General features: G+C 35.9%; 1 long non-coding RNA gene across 2 annotated transcripts; it reads left to right on the top strand.

The window, feature by feature from the left end:
- The first annotated feature begins 2803 nt into the window (after positions 1-2803).
- LOC137238811 (uncharacterized) lies at positions 2804-3946 on the top strand. Of its 2 annotated transcripts, none has more exons than XR_010949221.1 (2): positions 2804-3294; positions 3370-3946. It is a non-coding gene; the product is annotated as an uncharacterized lncRNA (long non-coding RNA). The 2 variants fall into 2 exon arrangements; XR_010949220.1 differs by having other exon boundaries at positions 3344-3898.
- Positions 3947-19696: the final 15750 nt, after the last annotated feature.

Here is a 19696-nt window from a genome sequence, read left to right as displayed (position 1 = left end):
GGACTTGCCACGCTTTGAGTTGAATCCGTTTTGGCAAGAGAGTTAACTTTTGATATTATTATAAAAAATTTTGCAGCAAAAAAAGCAAGTAAAGCCACTCTTTGTTATCCGAACTTTCTATTTTGATTAATTAAAATTTATAATTATCATTAAATTTATCAGAAATATATTAAAATGTTACCAAATAACTAGAAAAGATTATTTGAAACAATTTGTGGCTGTTAAAAGAGAATTTTATTTCTACATTACAATAAGATATTGTAAATAGTAAGTATTCTGTGTTAATTTTATTGTCAACTCTTAGTCCAAAAATCATTTACTTGATGTGGCAAAAATTTTGTTTGATGTAATCCATCAATAATGATTCATGAATGAGACGTCATTAATTAAAACTAATCAAATGTATTAGTGGAGTTTTTATAGGAGGCCCGTAAATTGTTTAGTCCCGGGCCCGGATTTTCTCTCTACAGTCCTGGCCACTGGTACATGGTTAGAAAACTGAACCTAAATTTTGAACCCTTCAACGGCTAAGCACTTTTTGAAACATTTTTATACTAAATTGGGAACTTCTCAATTTACTACAATATTTTTTGATTTTATTCTTAAAACTTACATATTTTAACAAGGAGTTCATAATATTAAAATTGTTTTAAAACAAAACCAAAAAAGTTTCAAAAAATAGAAACTTGTAGTCACTTCTGGGTTCGAAACAAAGTCAAAAAGTTTCAAAAATCTAAGGGTCCAAAGACATTCGATTTCTGCGGCATTTCTTTGAAGTTCTTCAATTTTGCTCAAATTTATTTTATTTTCAATTAAATTAAAAAAAAAATCTTATTTAATTTTTTTGAATGATGAAAAATCAAAGTTTTAGCTTTTCTTTTGGGTTCATTGTGGCAGGAAAACTTTCAACGTGCGTTCTTTCAAAGTGACGCCAGCGCGAAAACGACGCAAAAGTCAAATGTGTTCGGGCCTTAAGAGAAACGTTTGATTTTAGAGCAAACCCCAAGAGTTTAAGTTTGGTGCTGAAAGTTTGAACATACAAATTTTGAGAAAAGTGCTCCAAGTCATATATTCTTTGAAACATTGTATTGTTCATATAAGTTGTCATGATACATACGTTTTCTTACACAGATGTGATTGCTCAGTAGGTAGAGCAAGCTGCTGGAGTCTGTTTTTATAGCTTCAAGTGTAGAATTTTTGAGTTTCAAATTGAAACCCAGATCTGTGCATTAATTTTTAGGAATACCGGTATAATCTATATTTGAAAACAAATTTGGTTTTATCATATATGTAGCACACACAAGTTTCAGATTTATGCTCAAACTTCTAACCGTGCACACTTCCCGGAAAGAAAAGTTTTTTAAATACTAACCTGGTCAAAACGGTTCCCCGTACCATATTTTAAGCGAATCGCACCATAAATAAACATTTCTGGAGTAGCTTAGGAACTAATTTTATTTTAGCTTTTTTTGAGAGTTTTAAAAAGTATTTGAATTTAAAGCAAGTAGGGAAGTCTAAGTTCGGGTGAAATCGAACATTACATACCCAGCTGTACACTTGGAATGCTGTTGTTGTTTGTTTTGTGTACTTAATAGTGTTAAAAGGCTGCGCAATAATACATATACATATGGTTCTATCCTGAAGTAATTTTTCTTCGAGTTATGGCTCCCGAAACACAGAACATTGCTTAGTCATAAAAGGGGCGGTGCCGCGCCAATTAACATTTTTTTTTCCAAATTTTTATCTCAAGTCTCAATATCAGTCCGCACGTCAAATTTCAACATTCTAGGTGTATTATTTACTAAATAATCAGGTTTTTGTGTTTTCCAAAATGTTATATATATAAAATCAAAGTTATAATACCCTGTGTACAAGTACAGCTGGGTATACAAAAGCAAGAAGTAGGTTTTTATTTCTAATTGTGTACTCTCTTCTGTATCTTTTACGGTCTCTTAAAAGTTTTTCAATGCAGTACTTTAGAATAGTTCCTCAAGAAGGCAAAGCCATATACATACACCCAGATCTATAACTTGTGGGAGATGAGATTTATCATTATAATAAGATATATGCAACAACCGATCTAATAATACTTTTAAATATTACGGTCTCTGATATATTTCTATAGTGAATACAAATTATTAAGAATATTCTGAGCATATGTATTTTATATACATATCATTTAAGTTATAATCAAAACATATAAAAGTTAATTGGCCTGTTTCGACTATTCACGCATGGAAAGTTATTGTAAACATGTTTTTACAATCTAACAGATCGGCGGCCGCTGTGGTGTGGTCCTAGCGTGCTCCACCTACCACACCGAAGATCTAGCGTTCGATCGCTGGGCAAAGAAACATCAAAAATTTAGAAAGAAGTTTTTTCAGTTAGAAGAAAAACCTTTTAAACGTGGACGCTCCACGGCAGTGATTTGGCAAACACTCTGAGTTTTTTCTGCCATGGAAAGCTTCTCAGTGAAAACTTGTAGATGCCGTTTGGGGTCGGCGTAAAACATGTAGGTCCCGTCCCGCAAATTTGTAAGAAAAATTAAAAAGGGGCACGACGCAAATCGGAAGAGATGTTCGGCCTCAAATCTTTTCGGATGTTATCGCTCCTTGGATTTATTTATTTTCAACAGAACCGCAAACCTAATATTTTTCAACAATATCTATGACTAATTTGTTGTTTTGATTTGGTAACTGGCGTGTTGATGTAAAGGTGAACGCAGCAGTTCATCAATATTTATAACGGGTTTTAATTCAGTTCTGTTTCTGACTCAAATAATATTCGATGATAAAATTAAATATTCGGTATGTAAATTTTTTTTGGGGAATTATTGTCAGTATACCAAATATTATAAACATATAAAAGATCGCGCCAGTTTGCTTGATCTTTATACAGTGAAAGATTGGCTAAAGTGAAACAAGGGAACTAAAGTAGTTAAAATGCGCTCATTTGGAATTCTTACTCTGATTTTGATGGTAATCGTAGCTGCAATTTACAGCGCATCAGCAGATCAAAATGTAGAGACTAAGCGTACTAAACGTCAATTTGGTGGCGGCTATGGAGGCGGACATGGACATGGATTTCATGGCGGCCATGGAGGTGGTCATGGACATGGATTTAATGGCGGCTATGGAGGCGGTCATGGCCATGGATTTGGTGGCAGCTATGGAGGCGGACATGGACATGGATTTGCCGGTTGACCTGACTTTGGTGGTGGCTTCAACTCAGGACCTTGGGTGTGGTTATCGGAATACGCTACCACTATACCACGTCGGACTCCGTAAACCTTAAGTACATTTCTAGATATTTACACACTACACTCCAATAAGGCTCATATAAGATTCTTTCCGAATTTTTATTTCCAAGCAATATGCTACGCCATTCTTATCCAGAAATAACAAATTGTCAACGCACTGAACACAAATCGACACTTAAAGCGCACACAAACGCACACACCACCCTCAAATCTACCCCACGCCCATTCCTAAGTGCGTGGAAAACAATTGTGGATATTTGTCTAACAACTTGAGCCAACATTTGTCATTTCTTAAGGCAACATTCTTGAGTAAATACCAACATACTTCCCTAGCAGGGATCGTGATAGTTACAAGTTTTATTTTAAAAAGCAATTATAAATATATTTGGAGTTTTTATTTCGTTCTATAAAATAAATTTTACTAGCTATTACCCATTACTTCGTAAGCGCGAAACTTTACTTTTCATTTTGGATTGGAATTTATTTTTGGGTTATCTAAGCACATTTATATATTCAATACTGCAAATTTAAAAGAATTTTTTTTAGTTACCACGGAAAACTCCTGAGATGTACCTCCGTAAATAAATAATATGTGAACAACTTAAACTTTAATTAAAACTAGATTAATAAACGATAAAATGGGAAGACTTTTTGATTGAAACGCTTTCCCTTGTAGTAAATAAAATATTTAATATAATTTTATTTAGAAAATAATTATGTGTGAAAAATTAATTACACTGGATCAGAAATTCCAATTTTTTTCTGCACCAGAGACGCCATTATGAAATTCCTATGGAAAATCACCCCCTGATCTCGAAAATCAAGGTTATTTTTAATTCTATGGTAACGTTTTTGAGATATTTACAAATAACGGTTTTTTCAAAAAAAAAAAAAAAAAAAAAAAAAAATTGGGTCACTTAATCATATATATCTCAAGAAGGAATTGAACAATTCCAAAACGGTTTAAAGCTTTAAAACGGTAATGAAATTTTCTATAAACTGTGCATACAACACTTTTTGCTAGGCCCTGCAGATTCAAAGATAATTTTTTTTTTTTTTTTTGTTAGAAAAAACCGTTATTTGTAAATATCTCAAAAACGTTACCATAGAATTAAAAATAACCTTGATTTTCGAAATCAGGGGGTGATTTTACATAGGAATTTCATAATGGCGTCTCTGTTGCATTTTGGCTGTAAACCTGTGTTATTTATCCTAAAGCGTTTACCACGACAAGATTTCAGCACGTTGGGGGTCACATCACATTTCTGAGTGTGTACAAGAGAAACTGATGCAAATTAAATTTGAAGAAAGATTTGAAGAAGTATTTAGCAAAAACTGCATGGAACCCCATTCTTATATTAACGACCTGCATTGGAAAAGTGAAGAGCACTAGACCGGGTTGGTCCCCATGCAAAAAAAGATTTGTGAAAGTCGGCCTCTAAATTTGAAGGTTATGGTGAGGGTTTCGGAAATTAAAATTTTTTTTTTATCCTCGAAATAAAGCTGATTTTTATTTTTATTTTACTCCAGTTATTTGACATCCGATTTTAAGAATTGATGTGTTATTATTTTTATCATGGACAGCTGCATATTTGCTTTTAATGTCCTTTCAAGCTTAGGAGCCATTTTCACATGATTAGGCCAGCTAATTGGATTTTATCTCCCCTAAAGTATCCTTTTGGTTTTACCAGACGAAAGTGCTTCAAATCCATTACATTGTTGCTTTTGAACCATTTGCCTTGGTTAATTAAGAAAGAAGTTATAACACTTTAAATGTTATTTATAGCTACTAATCCATCTGACACATTATATTCAGTATGCGTGAATAAAAAAACATACTGCATATAATGCTTATATGTACCATCTATAAGACAACAAATTACTTAATGAAACTAATAAGCGATCTTCAACATTAAATTGCTGGTATGAGTCTAGACGCCGTGGTGTGGCGGTAGCGTGCTCCGCCTACCACACAGAAGGTCCTGAGGGATATTTTTTTGTCTTCCATATAAAAAAAAAGAAGAATTTTCTTGTAGAAAACCTTGCTATGCAAGAAAAGCTGTTTATAATACAACTAAAACTAAGACGCACTAGTACTGTAAAATGATTCCTTGATTTGCATTGGTACCCTGACACCATTTCACTAGATAATACGTTTGTATTTCTAGGAGCACAAGAAACAATTGTAATTTCTTTTGCTTGTTCTGTCATTCCTAAAAATTTTGCGACTTTCTTGCGCGTATTGTGACGCTGATTATGTAATAAAAAAGTACGAATTTTTCAGAAGACATAATTTATAATATTTAATCACATTCTTATATCCGCTGCAAAGAAAAAGCATCATAGATCCATACAAAGCATTTTGTAAGCCGTGCAATACATCGTTTTAGTATTCCACCTTACCAAAAGACAATTTGTTGCAAAGTTCCCCTAATGGATCGATTTCGCAATTACCATGCCAAAAACCCTAAACACAAATCCGGCATTATGCGGGCATGGGTAATATTGAACTGGCCACACCTCATGAATTCACTTCCACAATCTCTTGCCTTAAATGTCTCATTGAAAGTTTGTAGCCAATTTTGGACTCGGCTACACGGCAAAGGCAGATTAGTAAGATTAGTGATTTAAAAACTACTCTTGTCGAAGACTGGCATAAGATACCACGCGTAGCCGCTCAAAAGTTAATTACATCTATGGAAAATCGTCTTGAAGATTTTATTTAACAAAACAGAGGTCATACGAGGTACTAAACTAAATAACAAAGTAATTTTTTCTAAAGCAGGGGACGGTGCACGAAATAAGCTGTGACCTTAGTTTTTGAGATAACTTCAGTTTTAATTAAATAATTAGCACAAACGTGTAAACACATCAAAATTAAATATTCGTTCAAATAAAAGCATATTTTTATTAAAATTGTGTATTTGAATTGTTTTGACACCGTCACTAGTTTCCTTTCTATATAGCTCATGATACAAAAAATGGAGGTAGTTTCATTTAGTGTGACGTTAGCCACTTGACTTTTGCGGGGACAATGACAATTTCACTAAAAACAAGCTACCAGATTGAAAAATGTTACGAATTTTTCTAATTTTGATGGATTTCGTATTAACGAATACGAAAATATTTTAATACGAAATATCAGCCTAGAAAAGAAGGTTTTTAATAAGTTTTTCGAGGTCCCGCAAATTGTTTTTGTGGAAGAAACATTGATCGAAGTATGCAAAGCAAAGGAATATAGCCTTAAGTGTCCGTACGTTTGCTCAGAACATTTTGACAAAACATACACATTTGTCAATTGCTTGCTCAAAGAGGTCCTTATAAACCGACACCGCAATTTCTTGATAAATTGGCTACAAATACACCATTAAACCATTTCTTAGGGGAAACATTACCCTGTAGCTCTGCAGGTTAGCCACTAGTTATTGCGCCTTGTACCAGGGGTCACCTTGGGGCAGCCCCGCCTATACACATTCTGAGCCCTTTTAGCATTGACATAGACTTTGGAAACGCATGAACATGCCTTGAGAAATATCCACTGTAGGGGCATGATAATAGGGCCATGCTAGAACAACAGGATTTTTCGTGTATTTTTTTTTCTGTCTAGGTGTCAAGCTACCATAAAGATATGAGTCGTTAACCAATGTATGAGTCATTTTTCAATGAAATTGCATGTTTTACTGTATTCTCAATCGATACAAGGCACATAAATCGTGCTAAAGCATATTATTATTGTCTCAGATGACCATTGCGTTTTCATCCTAAAGGAAATTTCCATCTCGAAAAACCACAATTTCGCCTTAAACAGTAGCGGTATGGCAACGCATCTGGCAAAACAACAAACATTATGAAACTTCAAAAATCCCCAAATACGTAAAAAAATTTTTAATGGAACTACCTTCTTTTTGTATCATGATATAGCTCAACAGTTTTGTTCTGTAGTTGCACGAAATAAGATGTGTATAAAAAAGATTGCCCTCACCCTTCTTAATAATTAATGTAATATTGTGTTTATTTAAGTATTACACTCAGCTGATGAGATTGCTTCTGTAGATCAGCAGCTTTAGATGTCGACGCTTGACAAACCGCTGCCCATCAACAACTTTGCAAAAAAAAAAATTACGTATTATTTAATTTGGCCACTTGACGGCAGGGCCCCGCCACAGCGTCAAACAAAAAAAGTAAATACCGTAAACCCTGTCGGAATTTCATGGGACTTCGTTATTAAATTATTATTTATAATAATACCCCTGATCCACATTTTGGCCTATATATCGGAAACGGTGGGGTCTAATAAGGACCGCTCCTATAAATTTTTCTTAAATATCTTCAATGTACAGACATCGACTTGTAAGAATTTTATTATATTTATAGATATAGAAATGTTTTTTCTCTTAGCCCATAGACTTCTGAGTATATGTTAGAAGCTGGTTCTAGGAGCAGGTAGTGCTTGAGGGAAAAGTCACCGGAAGATTTACGGTCCAGTTCGTGGTACTGACAGCGAGTTCCAAACGAAGTATGATGCTGTGATGCACGATCTTTATGCAGATATGATGATAGCGTAGCGAATTAAAGCCCAAAGGTATCCATTGCTATAGAGACCTTCACTGAGTTGGGAGAGGCAAGTGGAAGAAGACTTGATCTCTTTGAGATTCCAAATTTTCGTCAGTCAGCGCGAAAGAGGGATAGCTGACGCAACTTGTTTCTCAACGGCCAAAGTAACCTAAATAAACGAATGAATGTGTAATTAGTTACGTATTGGTGTACTTCTTATGTGGGTGACATTACCCCTCCAGTATGATATTTTTATCTTAATGAAATTAGGTATGTACGTTTCTGGGCACTCATCTCAGATCGCTATTTAAAATGAACGAATTCGGACTATAACTACGCCCACTTTTTCGATATCGAAAATTTCGAAAAACCGAAAAAGTGCGATAATTCATTATCAAAGACGGATGAAACTTGGTACGTGGGTTGATCTTATGACGCAGAAAATAAAATTAGTAAAATTTTGGACAATGGGCGTGGCACCGCCTACTTTTAAAAGAAGGTAATTTAAAAATTTTGCAAGCTGTAATTTGGCAGTTGTTGAAGATATCATGATCAAATTTGGCAGGAACGTTACTCCTATTACTGTATGTGTTTTAAATAAAAATTAGAAAAATCGGATGACGAACACGCCCCTTTAAAAAAAATGTCTTTTAACTCAAATTTTAACTAGAACAATAAGCTATATCTTAGCAAAAAATAGTATTGTGTCAATGATATTTCACTTACCAAGTTTTATTGCAAGAAGAAATTGGGAAACATTTTTTTTTTTAAATGGGCGGTGCCAGGTGTTATATAGAAAAGTAATTTATCTGAAATTAACTGTAAAATTGAAGCTCACGGTTACACCCACCCGAACTTAGACACCCTTACTTGTCTTGGTTTAAATTTAAGCAAATAACAGTTATTTGCAATCCCTGGTTTCACTACAACAACTGCGTAAACCCCCCAATTACTTCTTGTAAGCGTTAAACTCGTGCGAACAAATAACGGTAGGTAGCATCATCTTACAAGGCACGAATTTAGTGAAAATCTTTGTGAATGTGAAATTTGCATTTAAACTCAATAAATCCACTTTGCATACGCCAAAAGCAGTAAAGCGGAGCAAATAAGGAGTTGGGCCGAAATGTTGCATATTTTCTTTTGAATGAAGTTCAAGTACATACCACAATACTTAGAAGCATTAAATTTAGCTTAACCAATGATTTGTAACAAAGCTTTGCCACGCACAATTTGTAATCACATCTCCTTTGGTTATGTAATCAAATAAGAGAGTGAGTGAGTGAGTGACAGTTAAGTTATGTGTAGTTTGTCACAACTCCAATTAGAATACCGATATATCAGTTAGAAGCCAGATTTCAAGAGTTGCCTTCCCACGAACTCGCCTTCTGTTTCCAAGTTTATCATTTGCTTTTGCATGCTTTTACGACTATCGGTTGGAAAAGCAAATAAGATTCCTGTCTTGAATATTTTTTGTTCATGATATTCTTATTTATTTGTATTTATTTGTTCTTAAGAAGATTCTTAAAACGTTGTGAAGTATTTGCTTGATTAACGATAACAGTCACTGTGTTGCATTTTGCACTTAATCTCTATCGAGCATTCCATGAAAAATCGTAAACTTTCGCCGATTTTCAAATTGCTCTAATTATAAAATTTCAATGCTAATATATTTTAATGTATAATTTTCGCATCTCAACGTACCAAGGAAGAATTTAATATTAGTATCAGCTTAAGAATAAAAAACATTAAAAAAGTGAAAAAGAGAAGAAAAAAATGGAAATCGACCACAGTTTCTTAATTTTTTTATTCTTGCCAATTTTTCTACATAGGATACGAGATAATCAAAATTTAAAGCTGAATTGCAAAGCAAATTTCTATTTTTAGTTGGACATATATCACACGTTATTAATGCACTTAACAGTTTTTGTGAGGAAAAACTGGAAAAATTCGAGCTATTTGTCTGAATAACCATTTATGATTCCTATTTCGAAACGCTTTTTAATCATATTTCATACTAGCAGAGTACCCGACGTCGTTCGGGTATAAATAAAAGCAGTACTATATAGACTAATATCTAAGACTAATCCCAAACCCCTTTGTATTGGAGATGCCACGCCCCTTTTTCGCTATCCCCAATTTTTTCCGAGGGGTAAGGATTAGTCTTATATACCTCCTCACCTAATTTCAGTCGTCTAGCTTTATTACTTTCAGATATATTGACAACGAAAAATTCCAGTTGTATGGGAGGTGCCACGCCCCCTTTTTCGTTATACCCAGTTTTTCTGGAGGGGGTAGGGATTGGTTTCATATAACCACTCACCTAATTTCAGTCGTCTAGCCTTAATACTTTCAGATATATTGACTACGAAAAATTCCAGTTGTATGGGAGGTGCCACGCCCCCTTGTCGAAAACTTTTTTTATATAGCCTATCATAGATTGACGCACTCAGGGTATGTCATGGCAAAATTTCGTTCGATTCCATTCTGCGGTTTAGGCTGCAAGTCCAAACATATATACAGACATACTTTCACAAATATATAGTAGATCATTGTAAAATTGAGCTTTAATAGTTTTAGAGTAATATTTGACTGCTTTCACAGTCATTTTCTGATCATATTCGTGAATATATTTCAATCGTTTTGGTTGAGATTTTTGAATCATTTTTGAATGCCATTATAATGCATTAATTCTTCATATCTCATTCAAAACAGGATACTACATAACAATCTTATTTCATCAGGGAAAGAAAGCATACGAAAGTGAGCTATTCGAACCACAGCTAACTCGCAAACCAACTTACCGATATACACCTGCGACTACAACAACAACAACAACAACTGCTACAATAACAACAACAACAACTGCTACAACAACAACTACAACATCCAACATCAGCATTATCGTCTGCATCTTAAAATACGGATACGCTACGGGATGTTGAAGCCGTATCCAGGTATGTCAAGATAGTTTCACTTACCTGGGGTTCAAATAGTTCACAACCTTTGTATTGTCCAATCATTATGTATTCTCTGGGAAGCTGAAGGGGAGAAATGGTTGGGGAAATCCTTCGTTCACGAGCAGCATTACATTATTTTTGTCTTGAAGAATATCTTTTGCATAAATAATAAAATTTCTATATATTTTTTTCTAGCTTCATGATTGAAAAAATATGTACATATATGTGAAAAAAATAAGATTTTTAATGAAAAGTAAAATTTCAACAAGTATAAAATTCATTATCCAATCAACAAATATATTCATAAAAGATTCAGAAAGCTGAATGAAAAATGATTATAAATTTTTGATCACATAAAGTAAACATATTTGATTCAAATATGATTCAAAAATGTGATTGAAAAACTATATTCAGTTTTTGATCATCAAAGGTAAGCATATTTGATTATTCTTTTTGTTGGTTTTTATGAAATATTAAAATTTAGTCATTAAAAGACTTCAAAAATGATTCCAAAAAGTGATCGAAAAATGCTTTTTAGTTGTTCATCATCAAAAGTATTAATATTTGATTATTTCTTTTGTTCAATTGTATGACAACTCATTATTTAGTTAGAAAGAGTAATAAAATTGTATTGATATGTAGGGAAATACAAAATTGAATCACCTAAATGCTGAGTGGGTATTGAGTAGGATTGATTTAGGAATTTTGATAACGAATTTAACGAATTTAAAGAGATTTCCGGGTAAGCTATATGCTTGAAACATAAGCCATACTTCGGAGCTCGATGACATCGTAATAATAATAACTTAGCTCGGCATACCCCCGAGGAGATTAAGGCAAGTTTCTCTGTGCGGTGCTACTTTTTTCATTTTCGTAGAATTTGAGTACCAATATGTGTTATGCATACTCTGTACAAGAATCGCTAAGGCAGATAAAAATGCTGAGCAGCTTTAATGGCAAAAATACTCTCTAAAGCAGGAGTCTGCATTCCGTAACACACTTGTGCTCCCATTGCGTATGCGAAAGAGAAAACACTCTAAATGTTTGGTGACGCATGCCCTAAAGCCTAGCCAAATAACTGCCGAGACACGACCCTATTTTAGATAACATTACGAAATTGCCTGATGATGATTACGTGGCGGTTTTCGAAAAGGTACCATCGCAATATTCCAGTAAATGGTTCTTTCTTTCTTTTCAGTTTCTCTTAGGAAACATAATAATTGTATATTCAATTATTATACGCCGGTGTTAAGCTCATGAATTCTTAATAATACGTATAAATTTTCTAAAATATTTTTGATGTTGGTTGTCGCGTAATTTGAGTCAGAGGTTAGTTGGGGCAGCACAGTACCACTACTTCAAGCCGACCGTCATTATAATAAAGTATAAAACAGTTGATTATACAAACTGTTTACATGTTTACGTGTTTAAAATACCCCAAGTTTCGAATCCACGACTTTACTTTTTGGTATGAGCTGGAATAACGAACTTATTTCAAATCTATATTTAACTTCTTTGTCTTGAGTCTAACTACCATCAAGTCAACTGACTTCGATTGAAAAGCTTTGGATATATTAGATCAAGCATTTGTAATGCGTTATAAGCGGACACATCGCGCTATTTGGATGGTTAGAAAGTATTTGCTTCCAATCCACATCTATCCTTACTAGAATCATTTTTGTTTGTCAGCTATGCCTTAATACAGACAACCATAGACTTCTTAACTATTAACGATTATATATCATTCCAACCATCCCAACAGCGTACAATTTGAAAGCCCCTGGTTTCCAGTACGAACCCGTTGTATATTACCATTTGATCATGGTTATATACGTATGAGTGATGCCAGCACTCTTCGAACAAGTTTTGCTCGCCGATTACTTATTTTAAAGGTGGGCAAACAAATATCACATTGTACGTGTTCCCAAGAGTATTTTAATTTCAAGGTTTGCAGTGTTCGGCCCTTACGGAGCAAATAAGTCACACTGAAGTCGATCCTATGTTCGTTGCGATTCGAACAGCGTATGGAAATTTGCCATCTATCCTTGAATAGAACCAGCAAAAGCTTAAGTAAATTATTCGGCTATGAACACGCTACCACCATCAGAGACTACGTGGAATCTAAAACGTACTCGTAGAGCACAGACTCTGTATATTAGCACGAATCCCTCTAATGTATAAAGCTACTCGAAAAGCGTCGGCTCAAATAATTGATTCTGCACCTTTGTTTGGCTCATCAAGCTTTTAGCATAATTCTGACGAGCGCTCCATTTGCTTTGCCACCATCTCATAAATGTAATAGTACAGTCTGTCTGTCTGTATGCAGTTAAAAGGAAGACTATTGGAAACTACTTATAGCGCTTACTTTGCAATTAACAACAAAAAAGCAAGGGTATCCCAAGGGTTAGTCCCAAACGCTATTACCACGATATGGAATTTTCTATATAAAATTGTATACACCTCTGAATTTGAATACATGAAAATAATTAATGCTTGACCTCAGGATACAGAGCAAAGTCGTATCTTTGTGCAAAATCAGTGCCAAAATTCTAACAACACTAAAGTTCTAAATATGAAAAGTTTACCCAAAAATTACAAATAGTCCGTAAATCTTGGAATTTCATTCCGATTACGGCACAAACGCATAAACGAACGACTGTCTGAGTGCATTAGTGAAGGAATGGGCGCAAGAGTAGTGGCAAATTCATATGCAAAACTACAGCTCGTACCAAAAATTAATCAATGACTTACAAGAGCAATACAGAATATATATATATATTTACTTAAATGTATCTGTATGTATGCATATGCGTACACAAAGCAGAGAACAAAGAAGAAACAAACATCCAGAGCCGAGAGATGTAGGAAGTTAACACTGAACACTTACCCGCTAGTGGGAGCGGGCAGACGTACACACTTTTGGGTGCATGCACACCTTGCCCAAAGGGTATACTAATTTCGTCCACACAAAATCTCCAGAACGAACGTTCAGCATCAGCATGCAACTCGTGCTTGGCATTGTAACTGCCGTTCAAGGAAGATGGTGTCCGCTATACATACCAGACCGCTGTGTTTGCTGATCCTTGTCACAGTGGACGACGACAGCGCACCAGTCGACTGCCTTGTTACCCACTCCACATACACACACACACACACAAACACAAAGTTTATCGCTTATAAAACCTTTTGGCTGCAATAGTTAACCACCACCATCACCTCTGTGGTCTTTAACCATTTGGAAGCATTGGCATAACCATAAAGCTCATATCAAGGTGGCTTTTGTGGCAGCCACTAATAATTCAATTAGCTATTAAAAATTCCAAAGTGAAATTTAGCAGTGCAACTTCGGTGCGCTACTCATTGCTCAACCAAATGCAGCGCAATTCAATAAGAATGAAATCGCCTCTGGTGGTCAATTCACAGCTGGGTGAACAAATATTTGAGCAACGGCGAATGGAGGTGGTGCCAGGCGTGCACGCGCCAATTATAAAGGTGACCATGTGTTGTGATTATGTTTCCTATGTGCAGATTTTAGAAAAAGTAGCAAAGAATTCGTTCTATATCCCAGCTGACCACACGCCACATTTTTTATTATTTTATTATTATTATATCCTTTCTTTGAAGGTTTTACCGTTTGGTGGTAAGATAAATCACTCGAATGTTTAAAACGAAGATATGAAGGAGCGGGCTCCTACTAACTATTGATATAAAGTGGCGCTGATAAAGGAGCCTTGGTCCTCGCCAGGAGGGAAGTTTCGGCAAAGTGAGAGCTACAGAAATAAAAAGAAACACTTATGCTCTTGTATGCTTTCTAATTTCACCACCGAGGACATATCAGTGGTAGCCATCGCATGGAATAAACAACACACCAAAGTAGTTCAAAGTAGTTTAGATATAAAAGACAGAGGTAGTTCTACTACATATTAGGGTCGGGCATCGAGAAATGCGCTTCATGTCATATTGAGTTCCGAGTAGGACATATCGCACACCTAAATCAAAGAGTCCCAACGTTCAGGAAAACAAAAAGAAAAAAACGGATTGACAAGCCCATAAGAGCCAGCGGAAGTTTTATTTTTGAGTAGTGGAACTAATACTTAGTAACATATACAGATCCGTTGGTACTGAGTTGGGGATTCCGTTGGTATGCATAACTTTCAGATTTTCCTATTTATCTAAATGTGCTATATGCAGGTATTGTTGGAGGGATCTTTCCAGTCTATAATTTTCAGTCCATGGATATATTCACTTCACCAAAGTCCTACAGTGTAACTAGCGTAGAATATTTGGAGTAATCTATCAACATCGTAACCAAGGCGTTATTAAATGTCGCGTACTTCTACAATTGATGCTTAAACATTTAAATGGTTTCGGCCGTCCCACAAGTTCCGCCAATAGCTTCGCCCCTGGGCTAACTGGTACCAATTGGTAACACCAAGGGAATTTAAATCGGTTTTCATCTGGTCGTCCTAGCTGTGTGGGGCTCGGATAATTTCTCTTGATGGATATTTAACTTTGTTATTGATAAAAATACTTTTATGGTCACCGTAGAGAGAATTATGAAATGCGTTATGCAGTAGAAGCTTGATCCGATATTTGTTTTATTTGTTTAGCAAAAATTTTAACACAATTGGTTGAAGAGATTTTATGACTTGATCTTATTGTTATTTCTAAATGAAATGGAGCAAAATATCCCAAAGACAATTACACCAAGGTCAACTCTCCAGCCAGGCAATCTCCTAATCATCAAGAACTACATTCCTCCTTCTGATTTAAAGGATAGCGCTCCTTTACCTACTCGTTGGGAACTTTAAATAGATGATACGACGCATTGATTGGTAATGATAATAACGCGTTCAAGGGAGACACTCCCACCACAGTTCTAAGAAATAGCCATAGCTCCCCAGATATCATCATCGACAGTGCACGACTCATTAAATGCATTGCGAACGGATGCTAACACTTGCATGTGACCACCTTTTCATACTTATACCAATAGATCGACCAGCCGATTTCATCACCTCCGAAAGTCTAATAATCAATTACTTCAAAACAGCTAATCCTAAGATTTAGTGACATTAATTTTATTTAAGCCCCATCATAGTATCAGTGCTGCCAAAGTGTTTATGTGAGTACGCAAATATTGCACAAAGGATATGAAGAATAGCTTAAAGAAATTGTGCAGGCTTTTTTATTCCTCATTTGTCTTTTATAGAGCTCTCATATGCATTTCAGCTTACCGACACTTTAACTAATTGGGTCGCCCATTATGGCAGCGCAGCAGCTGCTCTACTTAAATGACAGTGCCAGCCCAGTGATGTGTTAAACAACAATTCGATCCCCCACCCCACCATCTCAATGCACCTTGTTGCACTAGAAGCCCTGCACATTCTTTGTATCAACAAGTACACAGTGCATGCTGATGTGCCTGGACGGCCCACTCAAGAAGACAATCGCTTGACAGCTTGTCGTTACTCTAAGTGACAATAGCTTCTTCGGCTTTCGTATGTTGCTCCACATTATCCTATTTTGCTTAGCAGCGCTGAGTCGTTTCGATTGTTAGGAGCTTTTTATCCACTTCTATGGTGAGCTAAGCCGGGCGCTGCTGTAATCGTATTCTTCTTCTTCTGCAGCGTTGCATAAGCCAATAAGGCTAAGTGATATTCACTTTTCTCATTTGAGCTCCTTAAATATGGCAAAAAAGCCAAGAACAAAAGACGAAATTGCACCATTTTTGTAGGTAACGCCGTTTGACTTTTTTAAAATGTTTTCTAATATTGCGATGCATTGTTGCTGTTTTCAATAATGTCTTTGCTTAATGCTGTTGAAATTATTTACATTTGTGTGTGTATGTGTGTGTCTGTGTGTGTGTGTATGTAGGCTCTATATGGCTTGTTAAGGAACTAACTAGGCGGAGGTAATTTGTCAGGTCTTTTGCAAAGGCTGAGCTGAAGAAATCTTAGTGAATTAGCAACTCAAAGGTCATTATTTCATCGCCATGAATATAGACGTACTGAATTCAAATGTAAGGTTTTTTCAGCTCGTGTACTCAATTGAACTACCTGTATATTTCGACACTTTGAATTTTTTATTCATTTATAAACTCCACTCATGGAAATCACCCAGATCGATTCCCATCTGCCTCTGCTTTGGTTAAATATGCACTTTAATATAAAGTATCTCCTTTCTGAGGTTAAATTATGACTTCTTTGTGCAAAATATCTGAGTCAAATAGACTGTACCGCACGGCATATTGGGTGATAAATGCGAGGCGGGTTCATTACATCTCTCACTATATTTTTTGTGTACATTGTAGTCATTGAAAAATGATGCTCCGGCCAAGAAGGTACTCTTATTGGAACTCGCCTACGTAAGCAGAGAAGGAGGGCGGACTCTACTCCGCTAGAAGAAGCAGGTCGAAAACGATTTGCACTCACTTGGTGTTACCAGTGGGCGTCAGTTAGTCCATCAAAGAAGCGACTAGCGTGCCTGGGGGGACTGCTAAAACGCTGCAGTGGTAAAGCGCCAATTAAGTTAGTTGTAGTCATTGCATGTTCGAAAATCGGATTTTGCAGTTAGCTAAGTCTCTTGTATTTCAGAGATAACGATCTTGTGTGCTTCTTTCTTAAATCAGTTTTCTCTGTTAAGTTCCAAGCTAAGCAGTTATAGTTAGAGTTTTGAAGTACAAGGGAAAAATAGATTGTTACTCTGTTAGTGACGGATCGATGAGTACGCCTTAATACTATACGGGTTGGTTAGCGTTGGTGTGCTCGAAGTTTTAAGCAGCGCAGATCGGTAGGACTGTGCGACAAAATCCACCGTATAGGGCCTACCGTTGCTAAGCTAAAACAACTTGGAAACGGCATCACCCAAGGTATGAACTGTATTCAGCCACATTGTATATGTATATTTTTTTGCTGGCATACTGTGCATATAGTGGGAGGAAGCAAAGCCTGATGATCTTATCTCACACTAGTGTTATGCCAGAAAAGAGGCAGGCACGCGGGAAAGTTCTGTGATATTGTAGCTGGTCTGGTCAGCATGGTGACGAGAACGAAGGGGAGCAAAGCTGCTATGAAGTGCGAGCATCGAGATGCCCTTTGACGTGAACAGCAAAGCCCCACAACCGAATTTTAGAAATTGCGTGGCATTAGGGGTTAGTCCAGAAAATCCGTTGGTTGCAACCTTTCATTGCAGCGAAGTATCCTACTCGACAAGTCGATTTTTCACCTAATCGACAAGTCGAGTAGCAAATTTTGCATTGACTAAAATTTAACTAGCTGGTATTTGATTTCAACATAGTTTGCACTCGATTAACTGTCATTATTCATAGAATAGATTTTCTGGTATTCAAATCAAAAATTTCATAAGTTCAAGTTTTTGTCTTAAAAATTAAAAAAAAGTAGTTGTTTGCTGCAAAATGAGTCTCCGGTATGTAGCTAGGTAAGGAATTAGTGATCTAGTTCCGAGTATGCCAAAGAAGCAAATTGCAAAATATGTAAGCTGCAGAAGGCTTACGACAACTGCATAACGTCTTTACCAATCTTTTTTTTTTTTTATTTTGCTAGTCGAATAATCAGTTATTCGAATTGTTGATTATGAAGAGCTCTACTACACCACCTTATTTTTCGCAACCCAACTTATTCATTATTAAAGGTTAGTAAATGCCATCAACAATTAAAAAACTCGCATTTCCACATTTCTCTATACACAAATTAATTAACATTTGGCATTATTTTTATCTCAAGCGACCCGGCGGCTAATTTCCATTTGTAACCCCGACTCCACCAACCGACAAAGTTGACATTTTCAATGAGTCTTGCTAATCCTGAAATATTGCGCGTATTTACAAAAACATATTCATATTCTGTATATATGTACATATGTATGTTTGTATGTAAATTTAATAAAAATAAAATGGTTTATTTTCAATTTGTAGTGTTACAAATGATAACTGTAATACATACAAGCAAAGAAGTCCTTCGAAAAAGGGTTGCCTGCATTCGCTCATCAATTTACCACTTACATACATATTTCCATGCTTATACATACAGACATACATTTGTGAATGTGTAGCAGGCGTATTTTAATTTTAATAGCTGGTTCGTGTGTGTGCCCTCAGAGGAATGAGGAAACCACAAATTTCCGAATGATTTGCATATGAATTTTAATTTTCAACTTTCAGCCAACGCCCCACCAATTAAACAAACACTTGCGCCCACAAATGCCCATATGCATGTGTGTGTGTGTGCATGTCGGTATGTGTGTTTACATGCGTGTAAACGATATACAGACATGTGAATTTATGAACAGTTGTGGCCACCGCAGGGCGACCTTTTGCCGCAAATTATCCGTTCCACCGCCCGCACTCCAAAACAACAACTCGCTGGTACAAGAGCTCTTAAATCCGCCAGCTTACAGGCCAAACGGCTACAGAAAAGGTTGGTACGCCGCCATTGCAATAACTACATACATACACACATATGTACCCACTTATAAGCATTTGTCGCATTTAGCTTTTAATTCCCGTAGTTGTTGTTGTTGCTGGCGCTATTTCACGCTTATCACTTACCAAACATTTGCATGCACTCGCTTTCCTTTTTTGCCTACAAATCATTTACCTTTAGTCAAAACAGTTATGCGGTTCTTGGTCTTAAAAGGACCTCTCAAAGGACTCACATGCAGTTGCCTTCATTTAAAAGGTTAAATCGTAACGCGTGTGAGCTTTTGGCTCACTTTATTACCATTCGTAAGGATGCTTTTGTACTCTCTTACAGCTAAATATATTACACTTATCCTTTGTTTGCATTATAAGTTTTGGAATTAAGTGGCAACTCGCGCTCAATTTCCGTTAACAACAACAACAACAACGAGTCCTTTGTTGGATTATCAAAACATTTGTTTAACAACGAAGGTGATTTGTAGAGAT

The sequence above is a fragment of the Eurosta solidaginis genome, chromosome 1 (genome assembly GCF_040869045.1).
Source record: "Eurosta solidaginis isolate ZX-2024a chromosome 1, ASM4086904v1, whole genome shotgun sequence".
Lineage (NCBI taxonomy): Eukaryota > Metazoa > Arthropoda > Insecta > Diptera > Tephritidae > Eurosta > Eurosta solidaginis.
The sequence above is the reverse complement of the archived record's forward strand: the minus strand, read 5'-3'. Positions and strand labels throughout refer to the sequence as shown.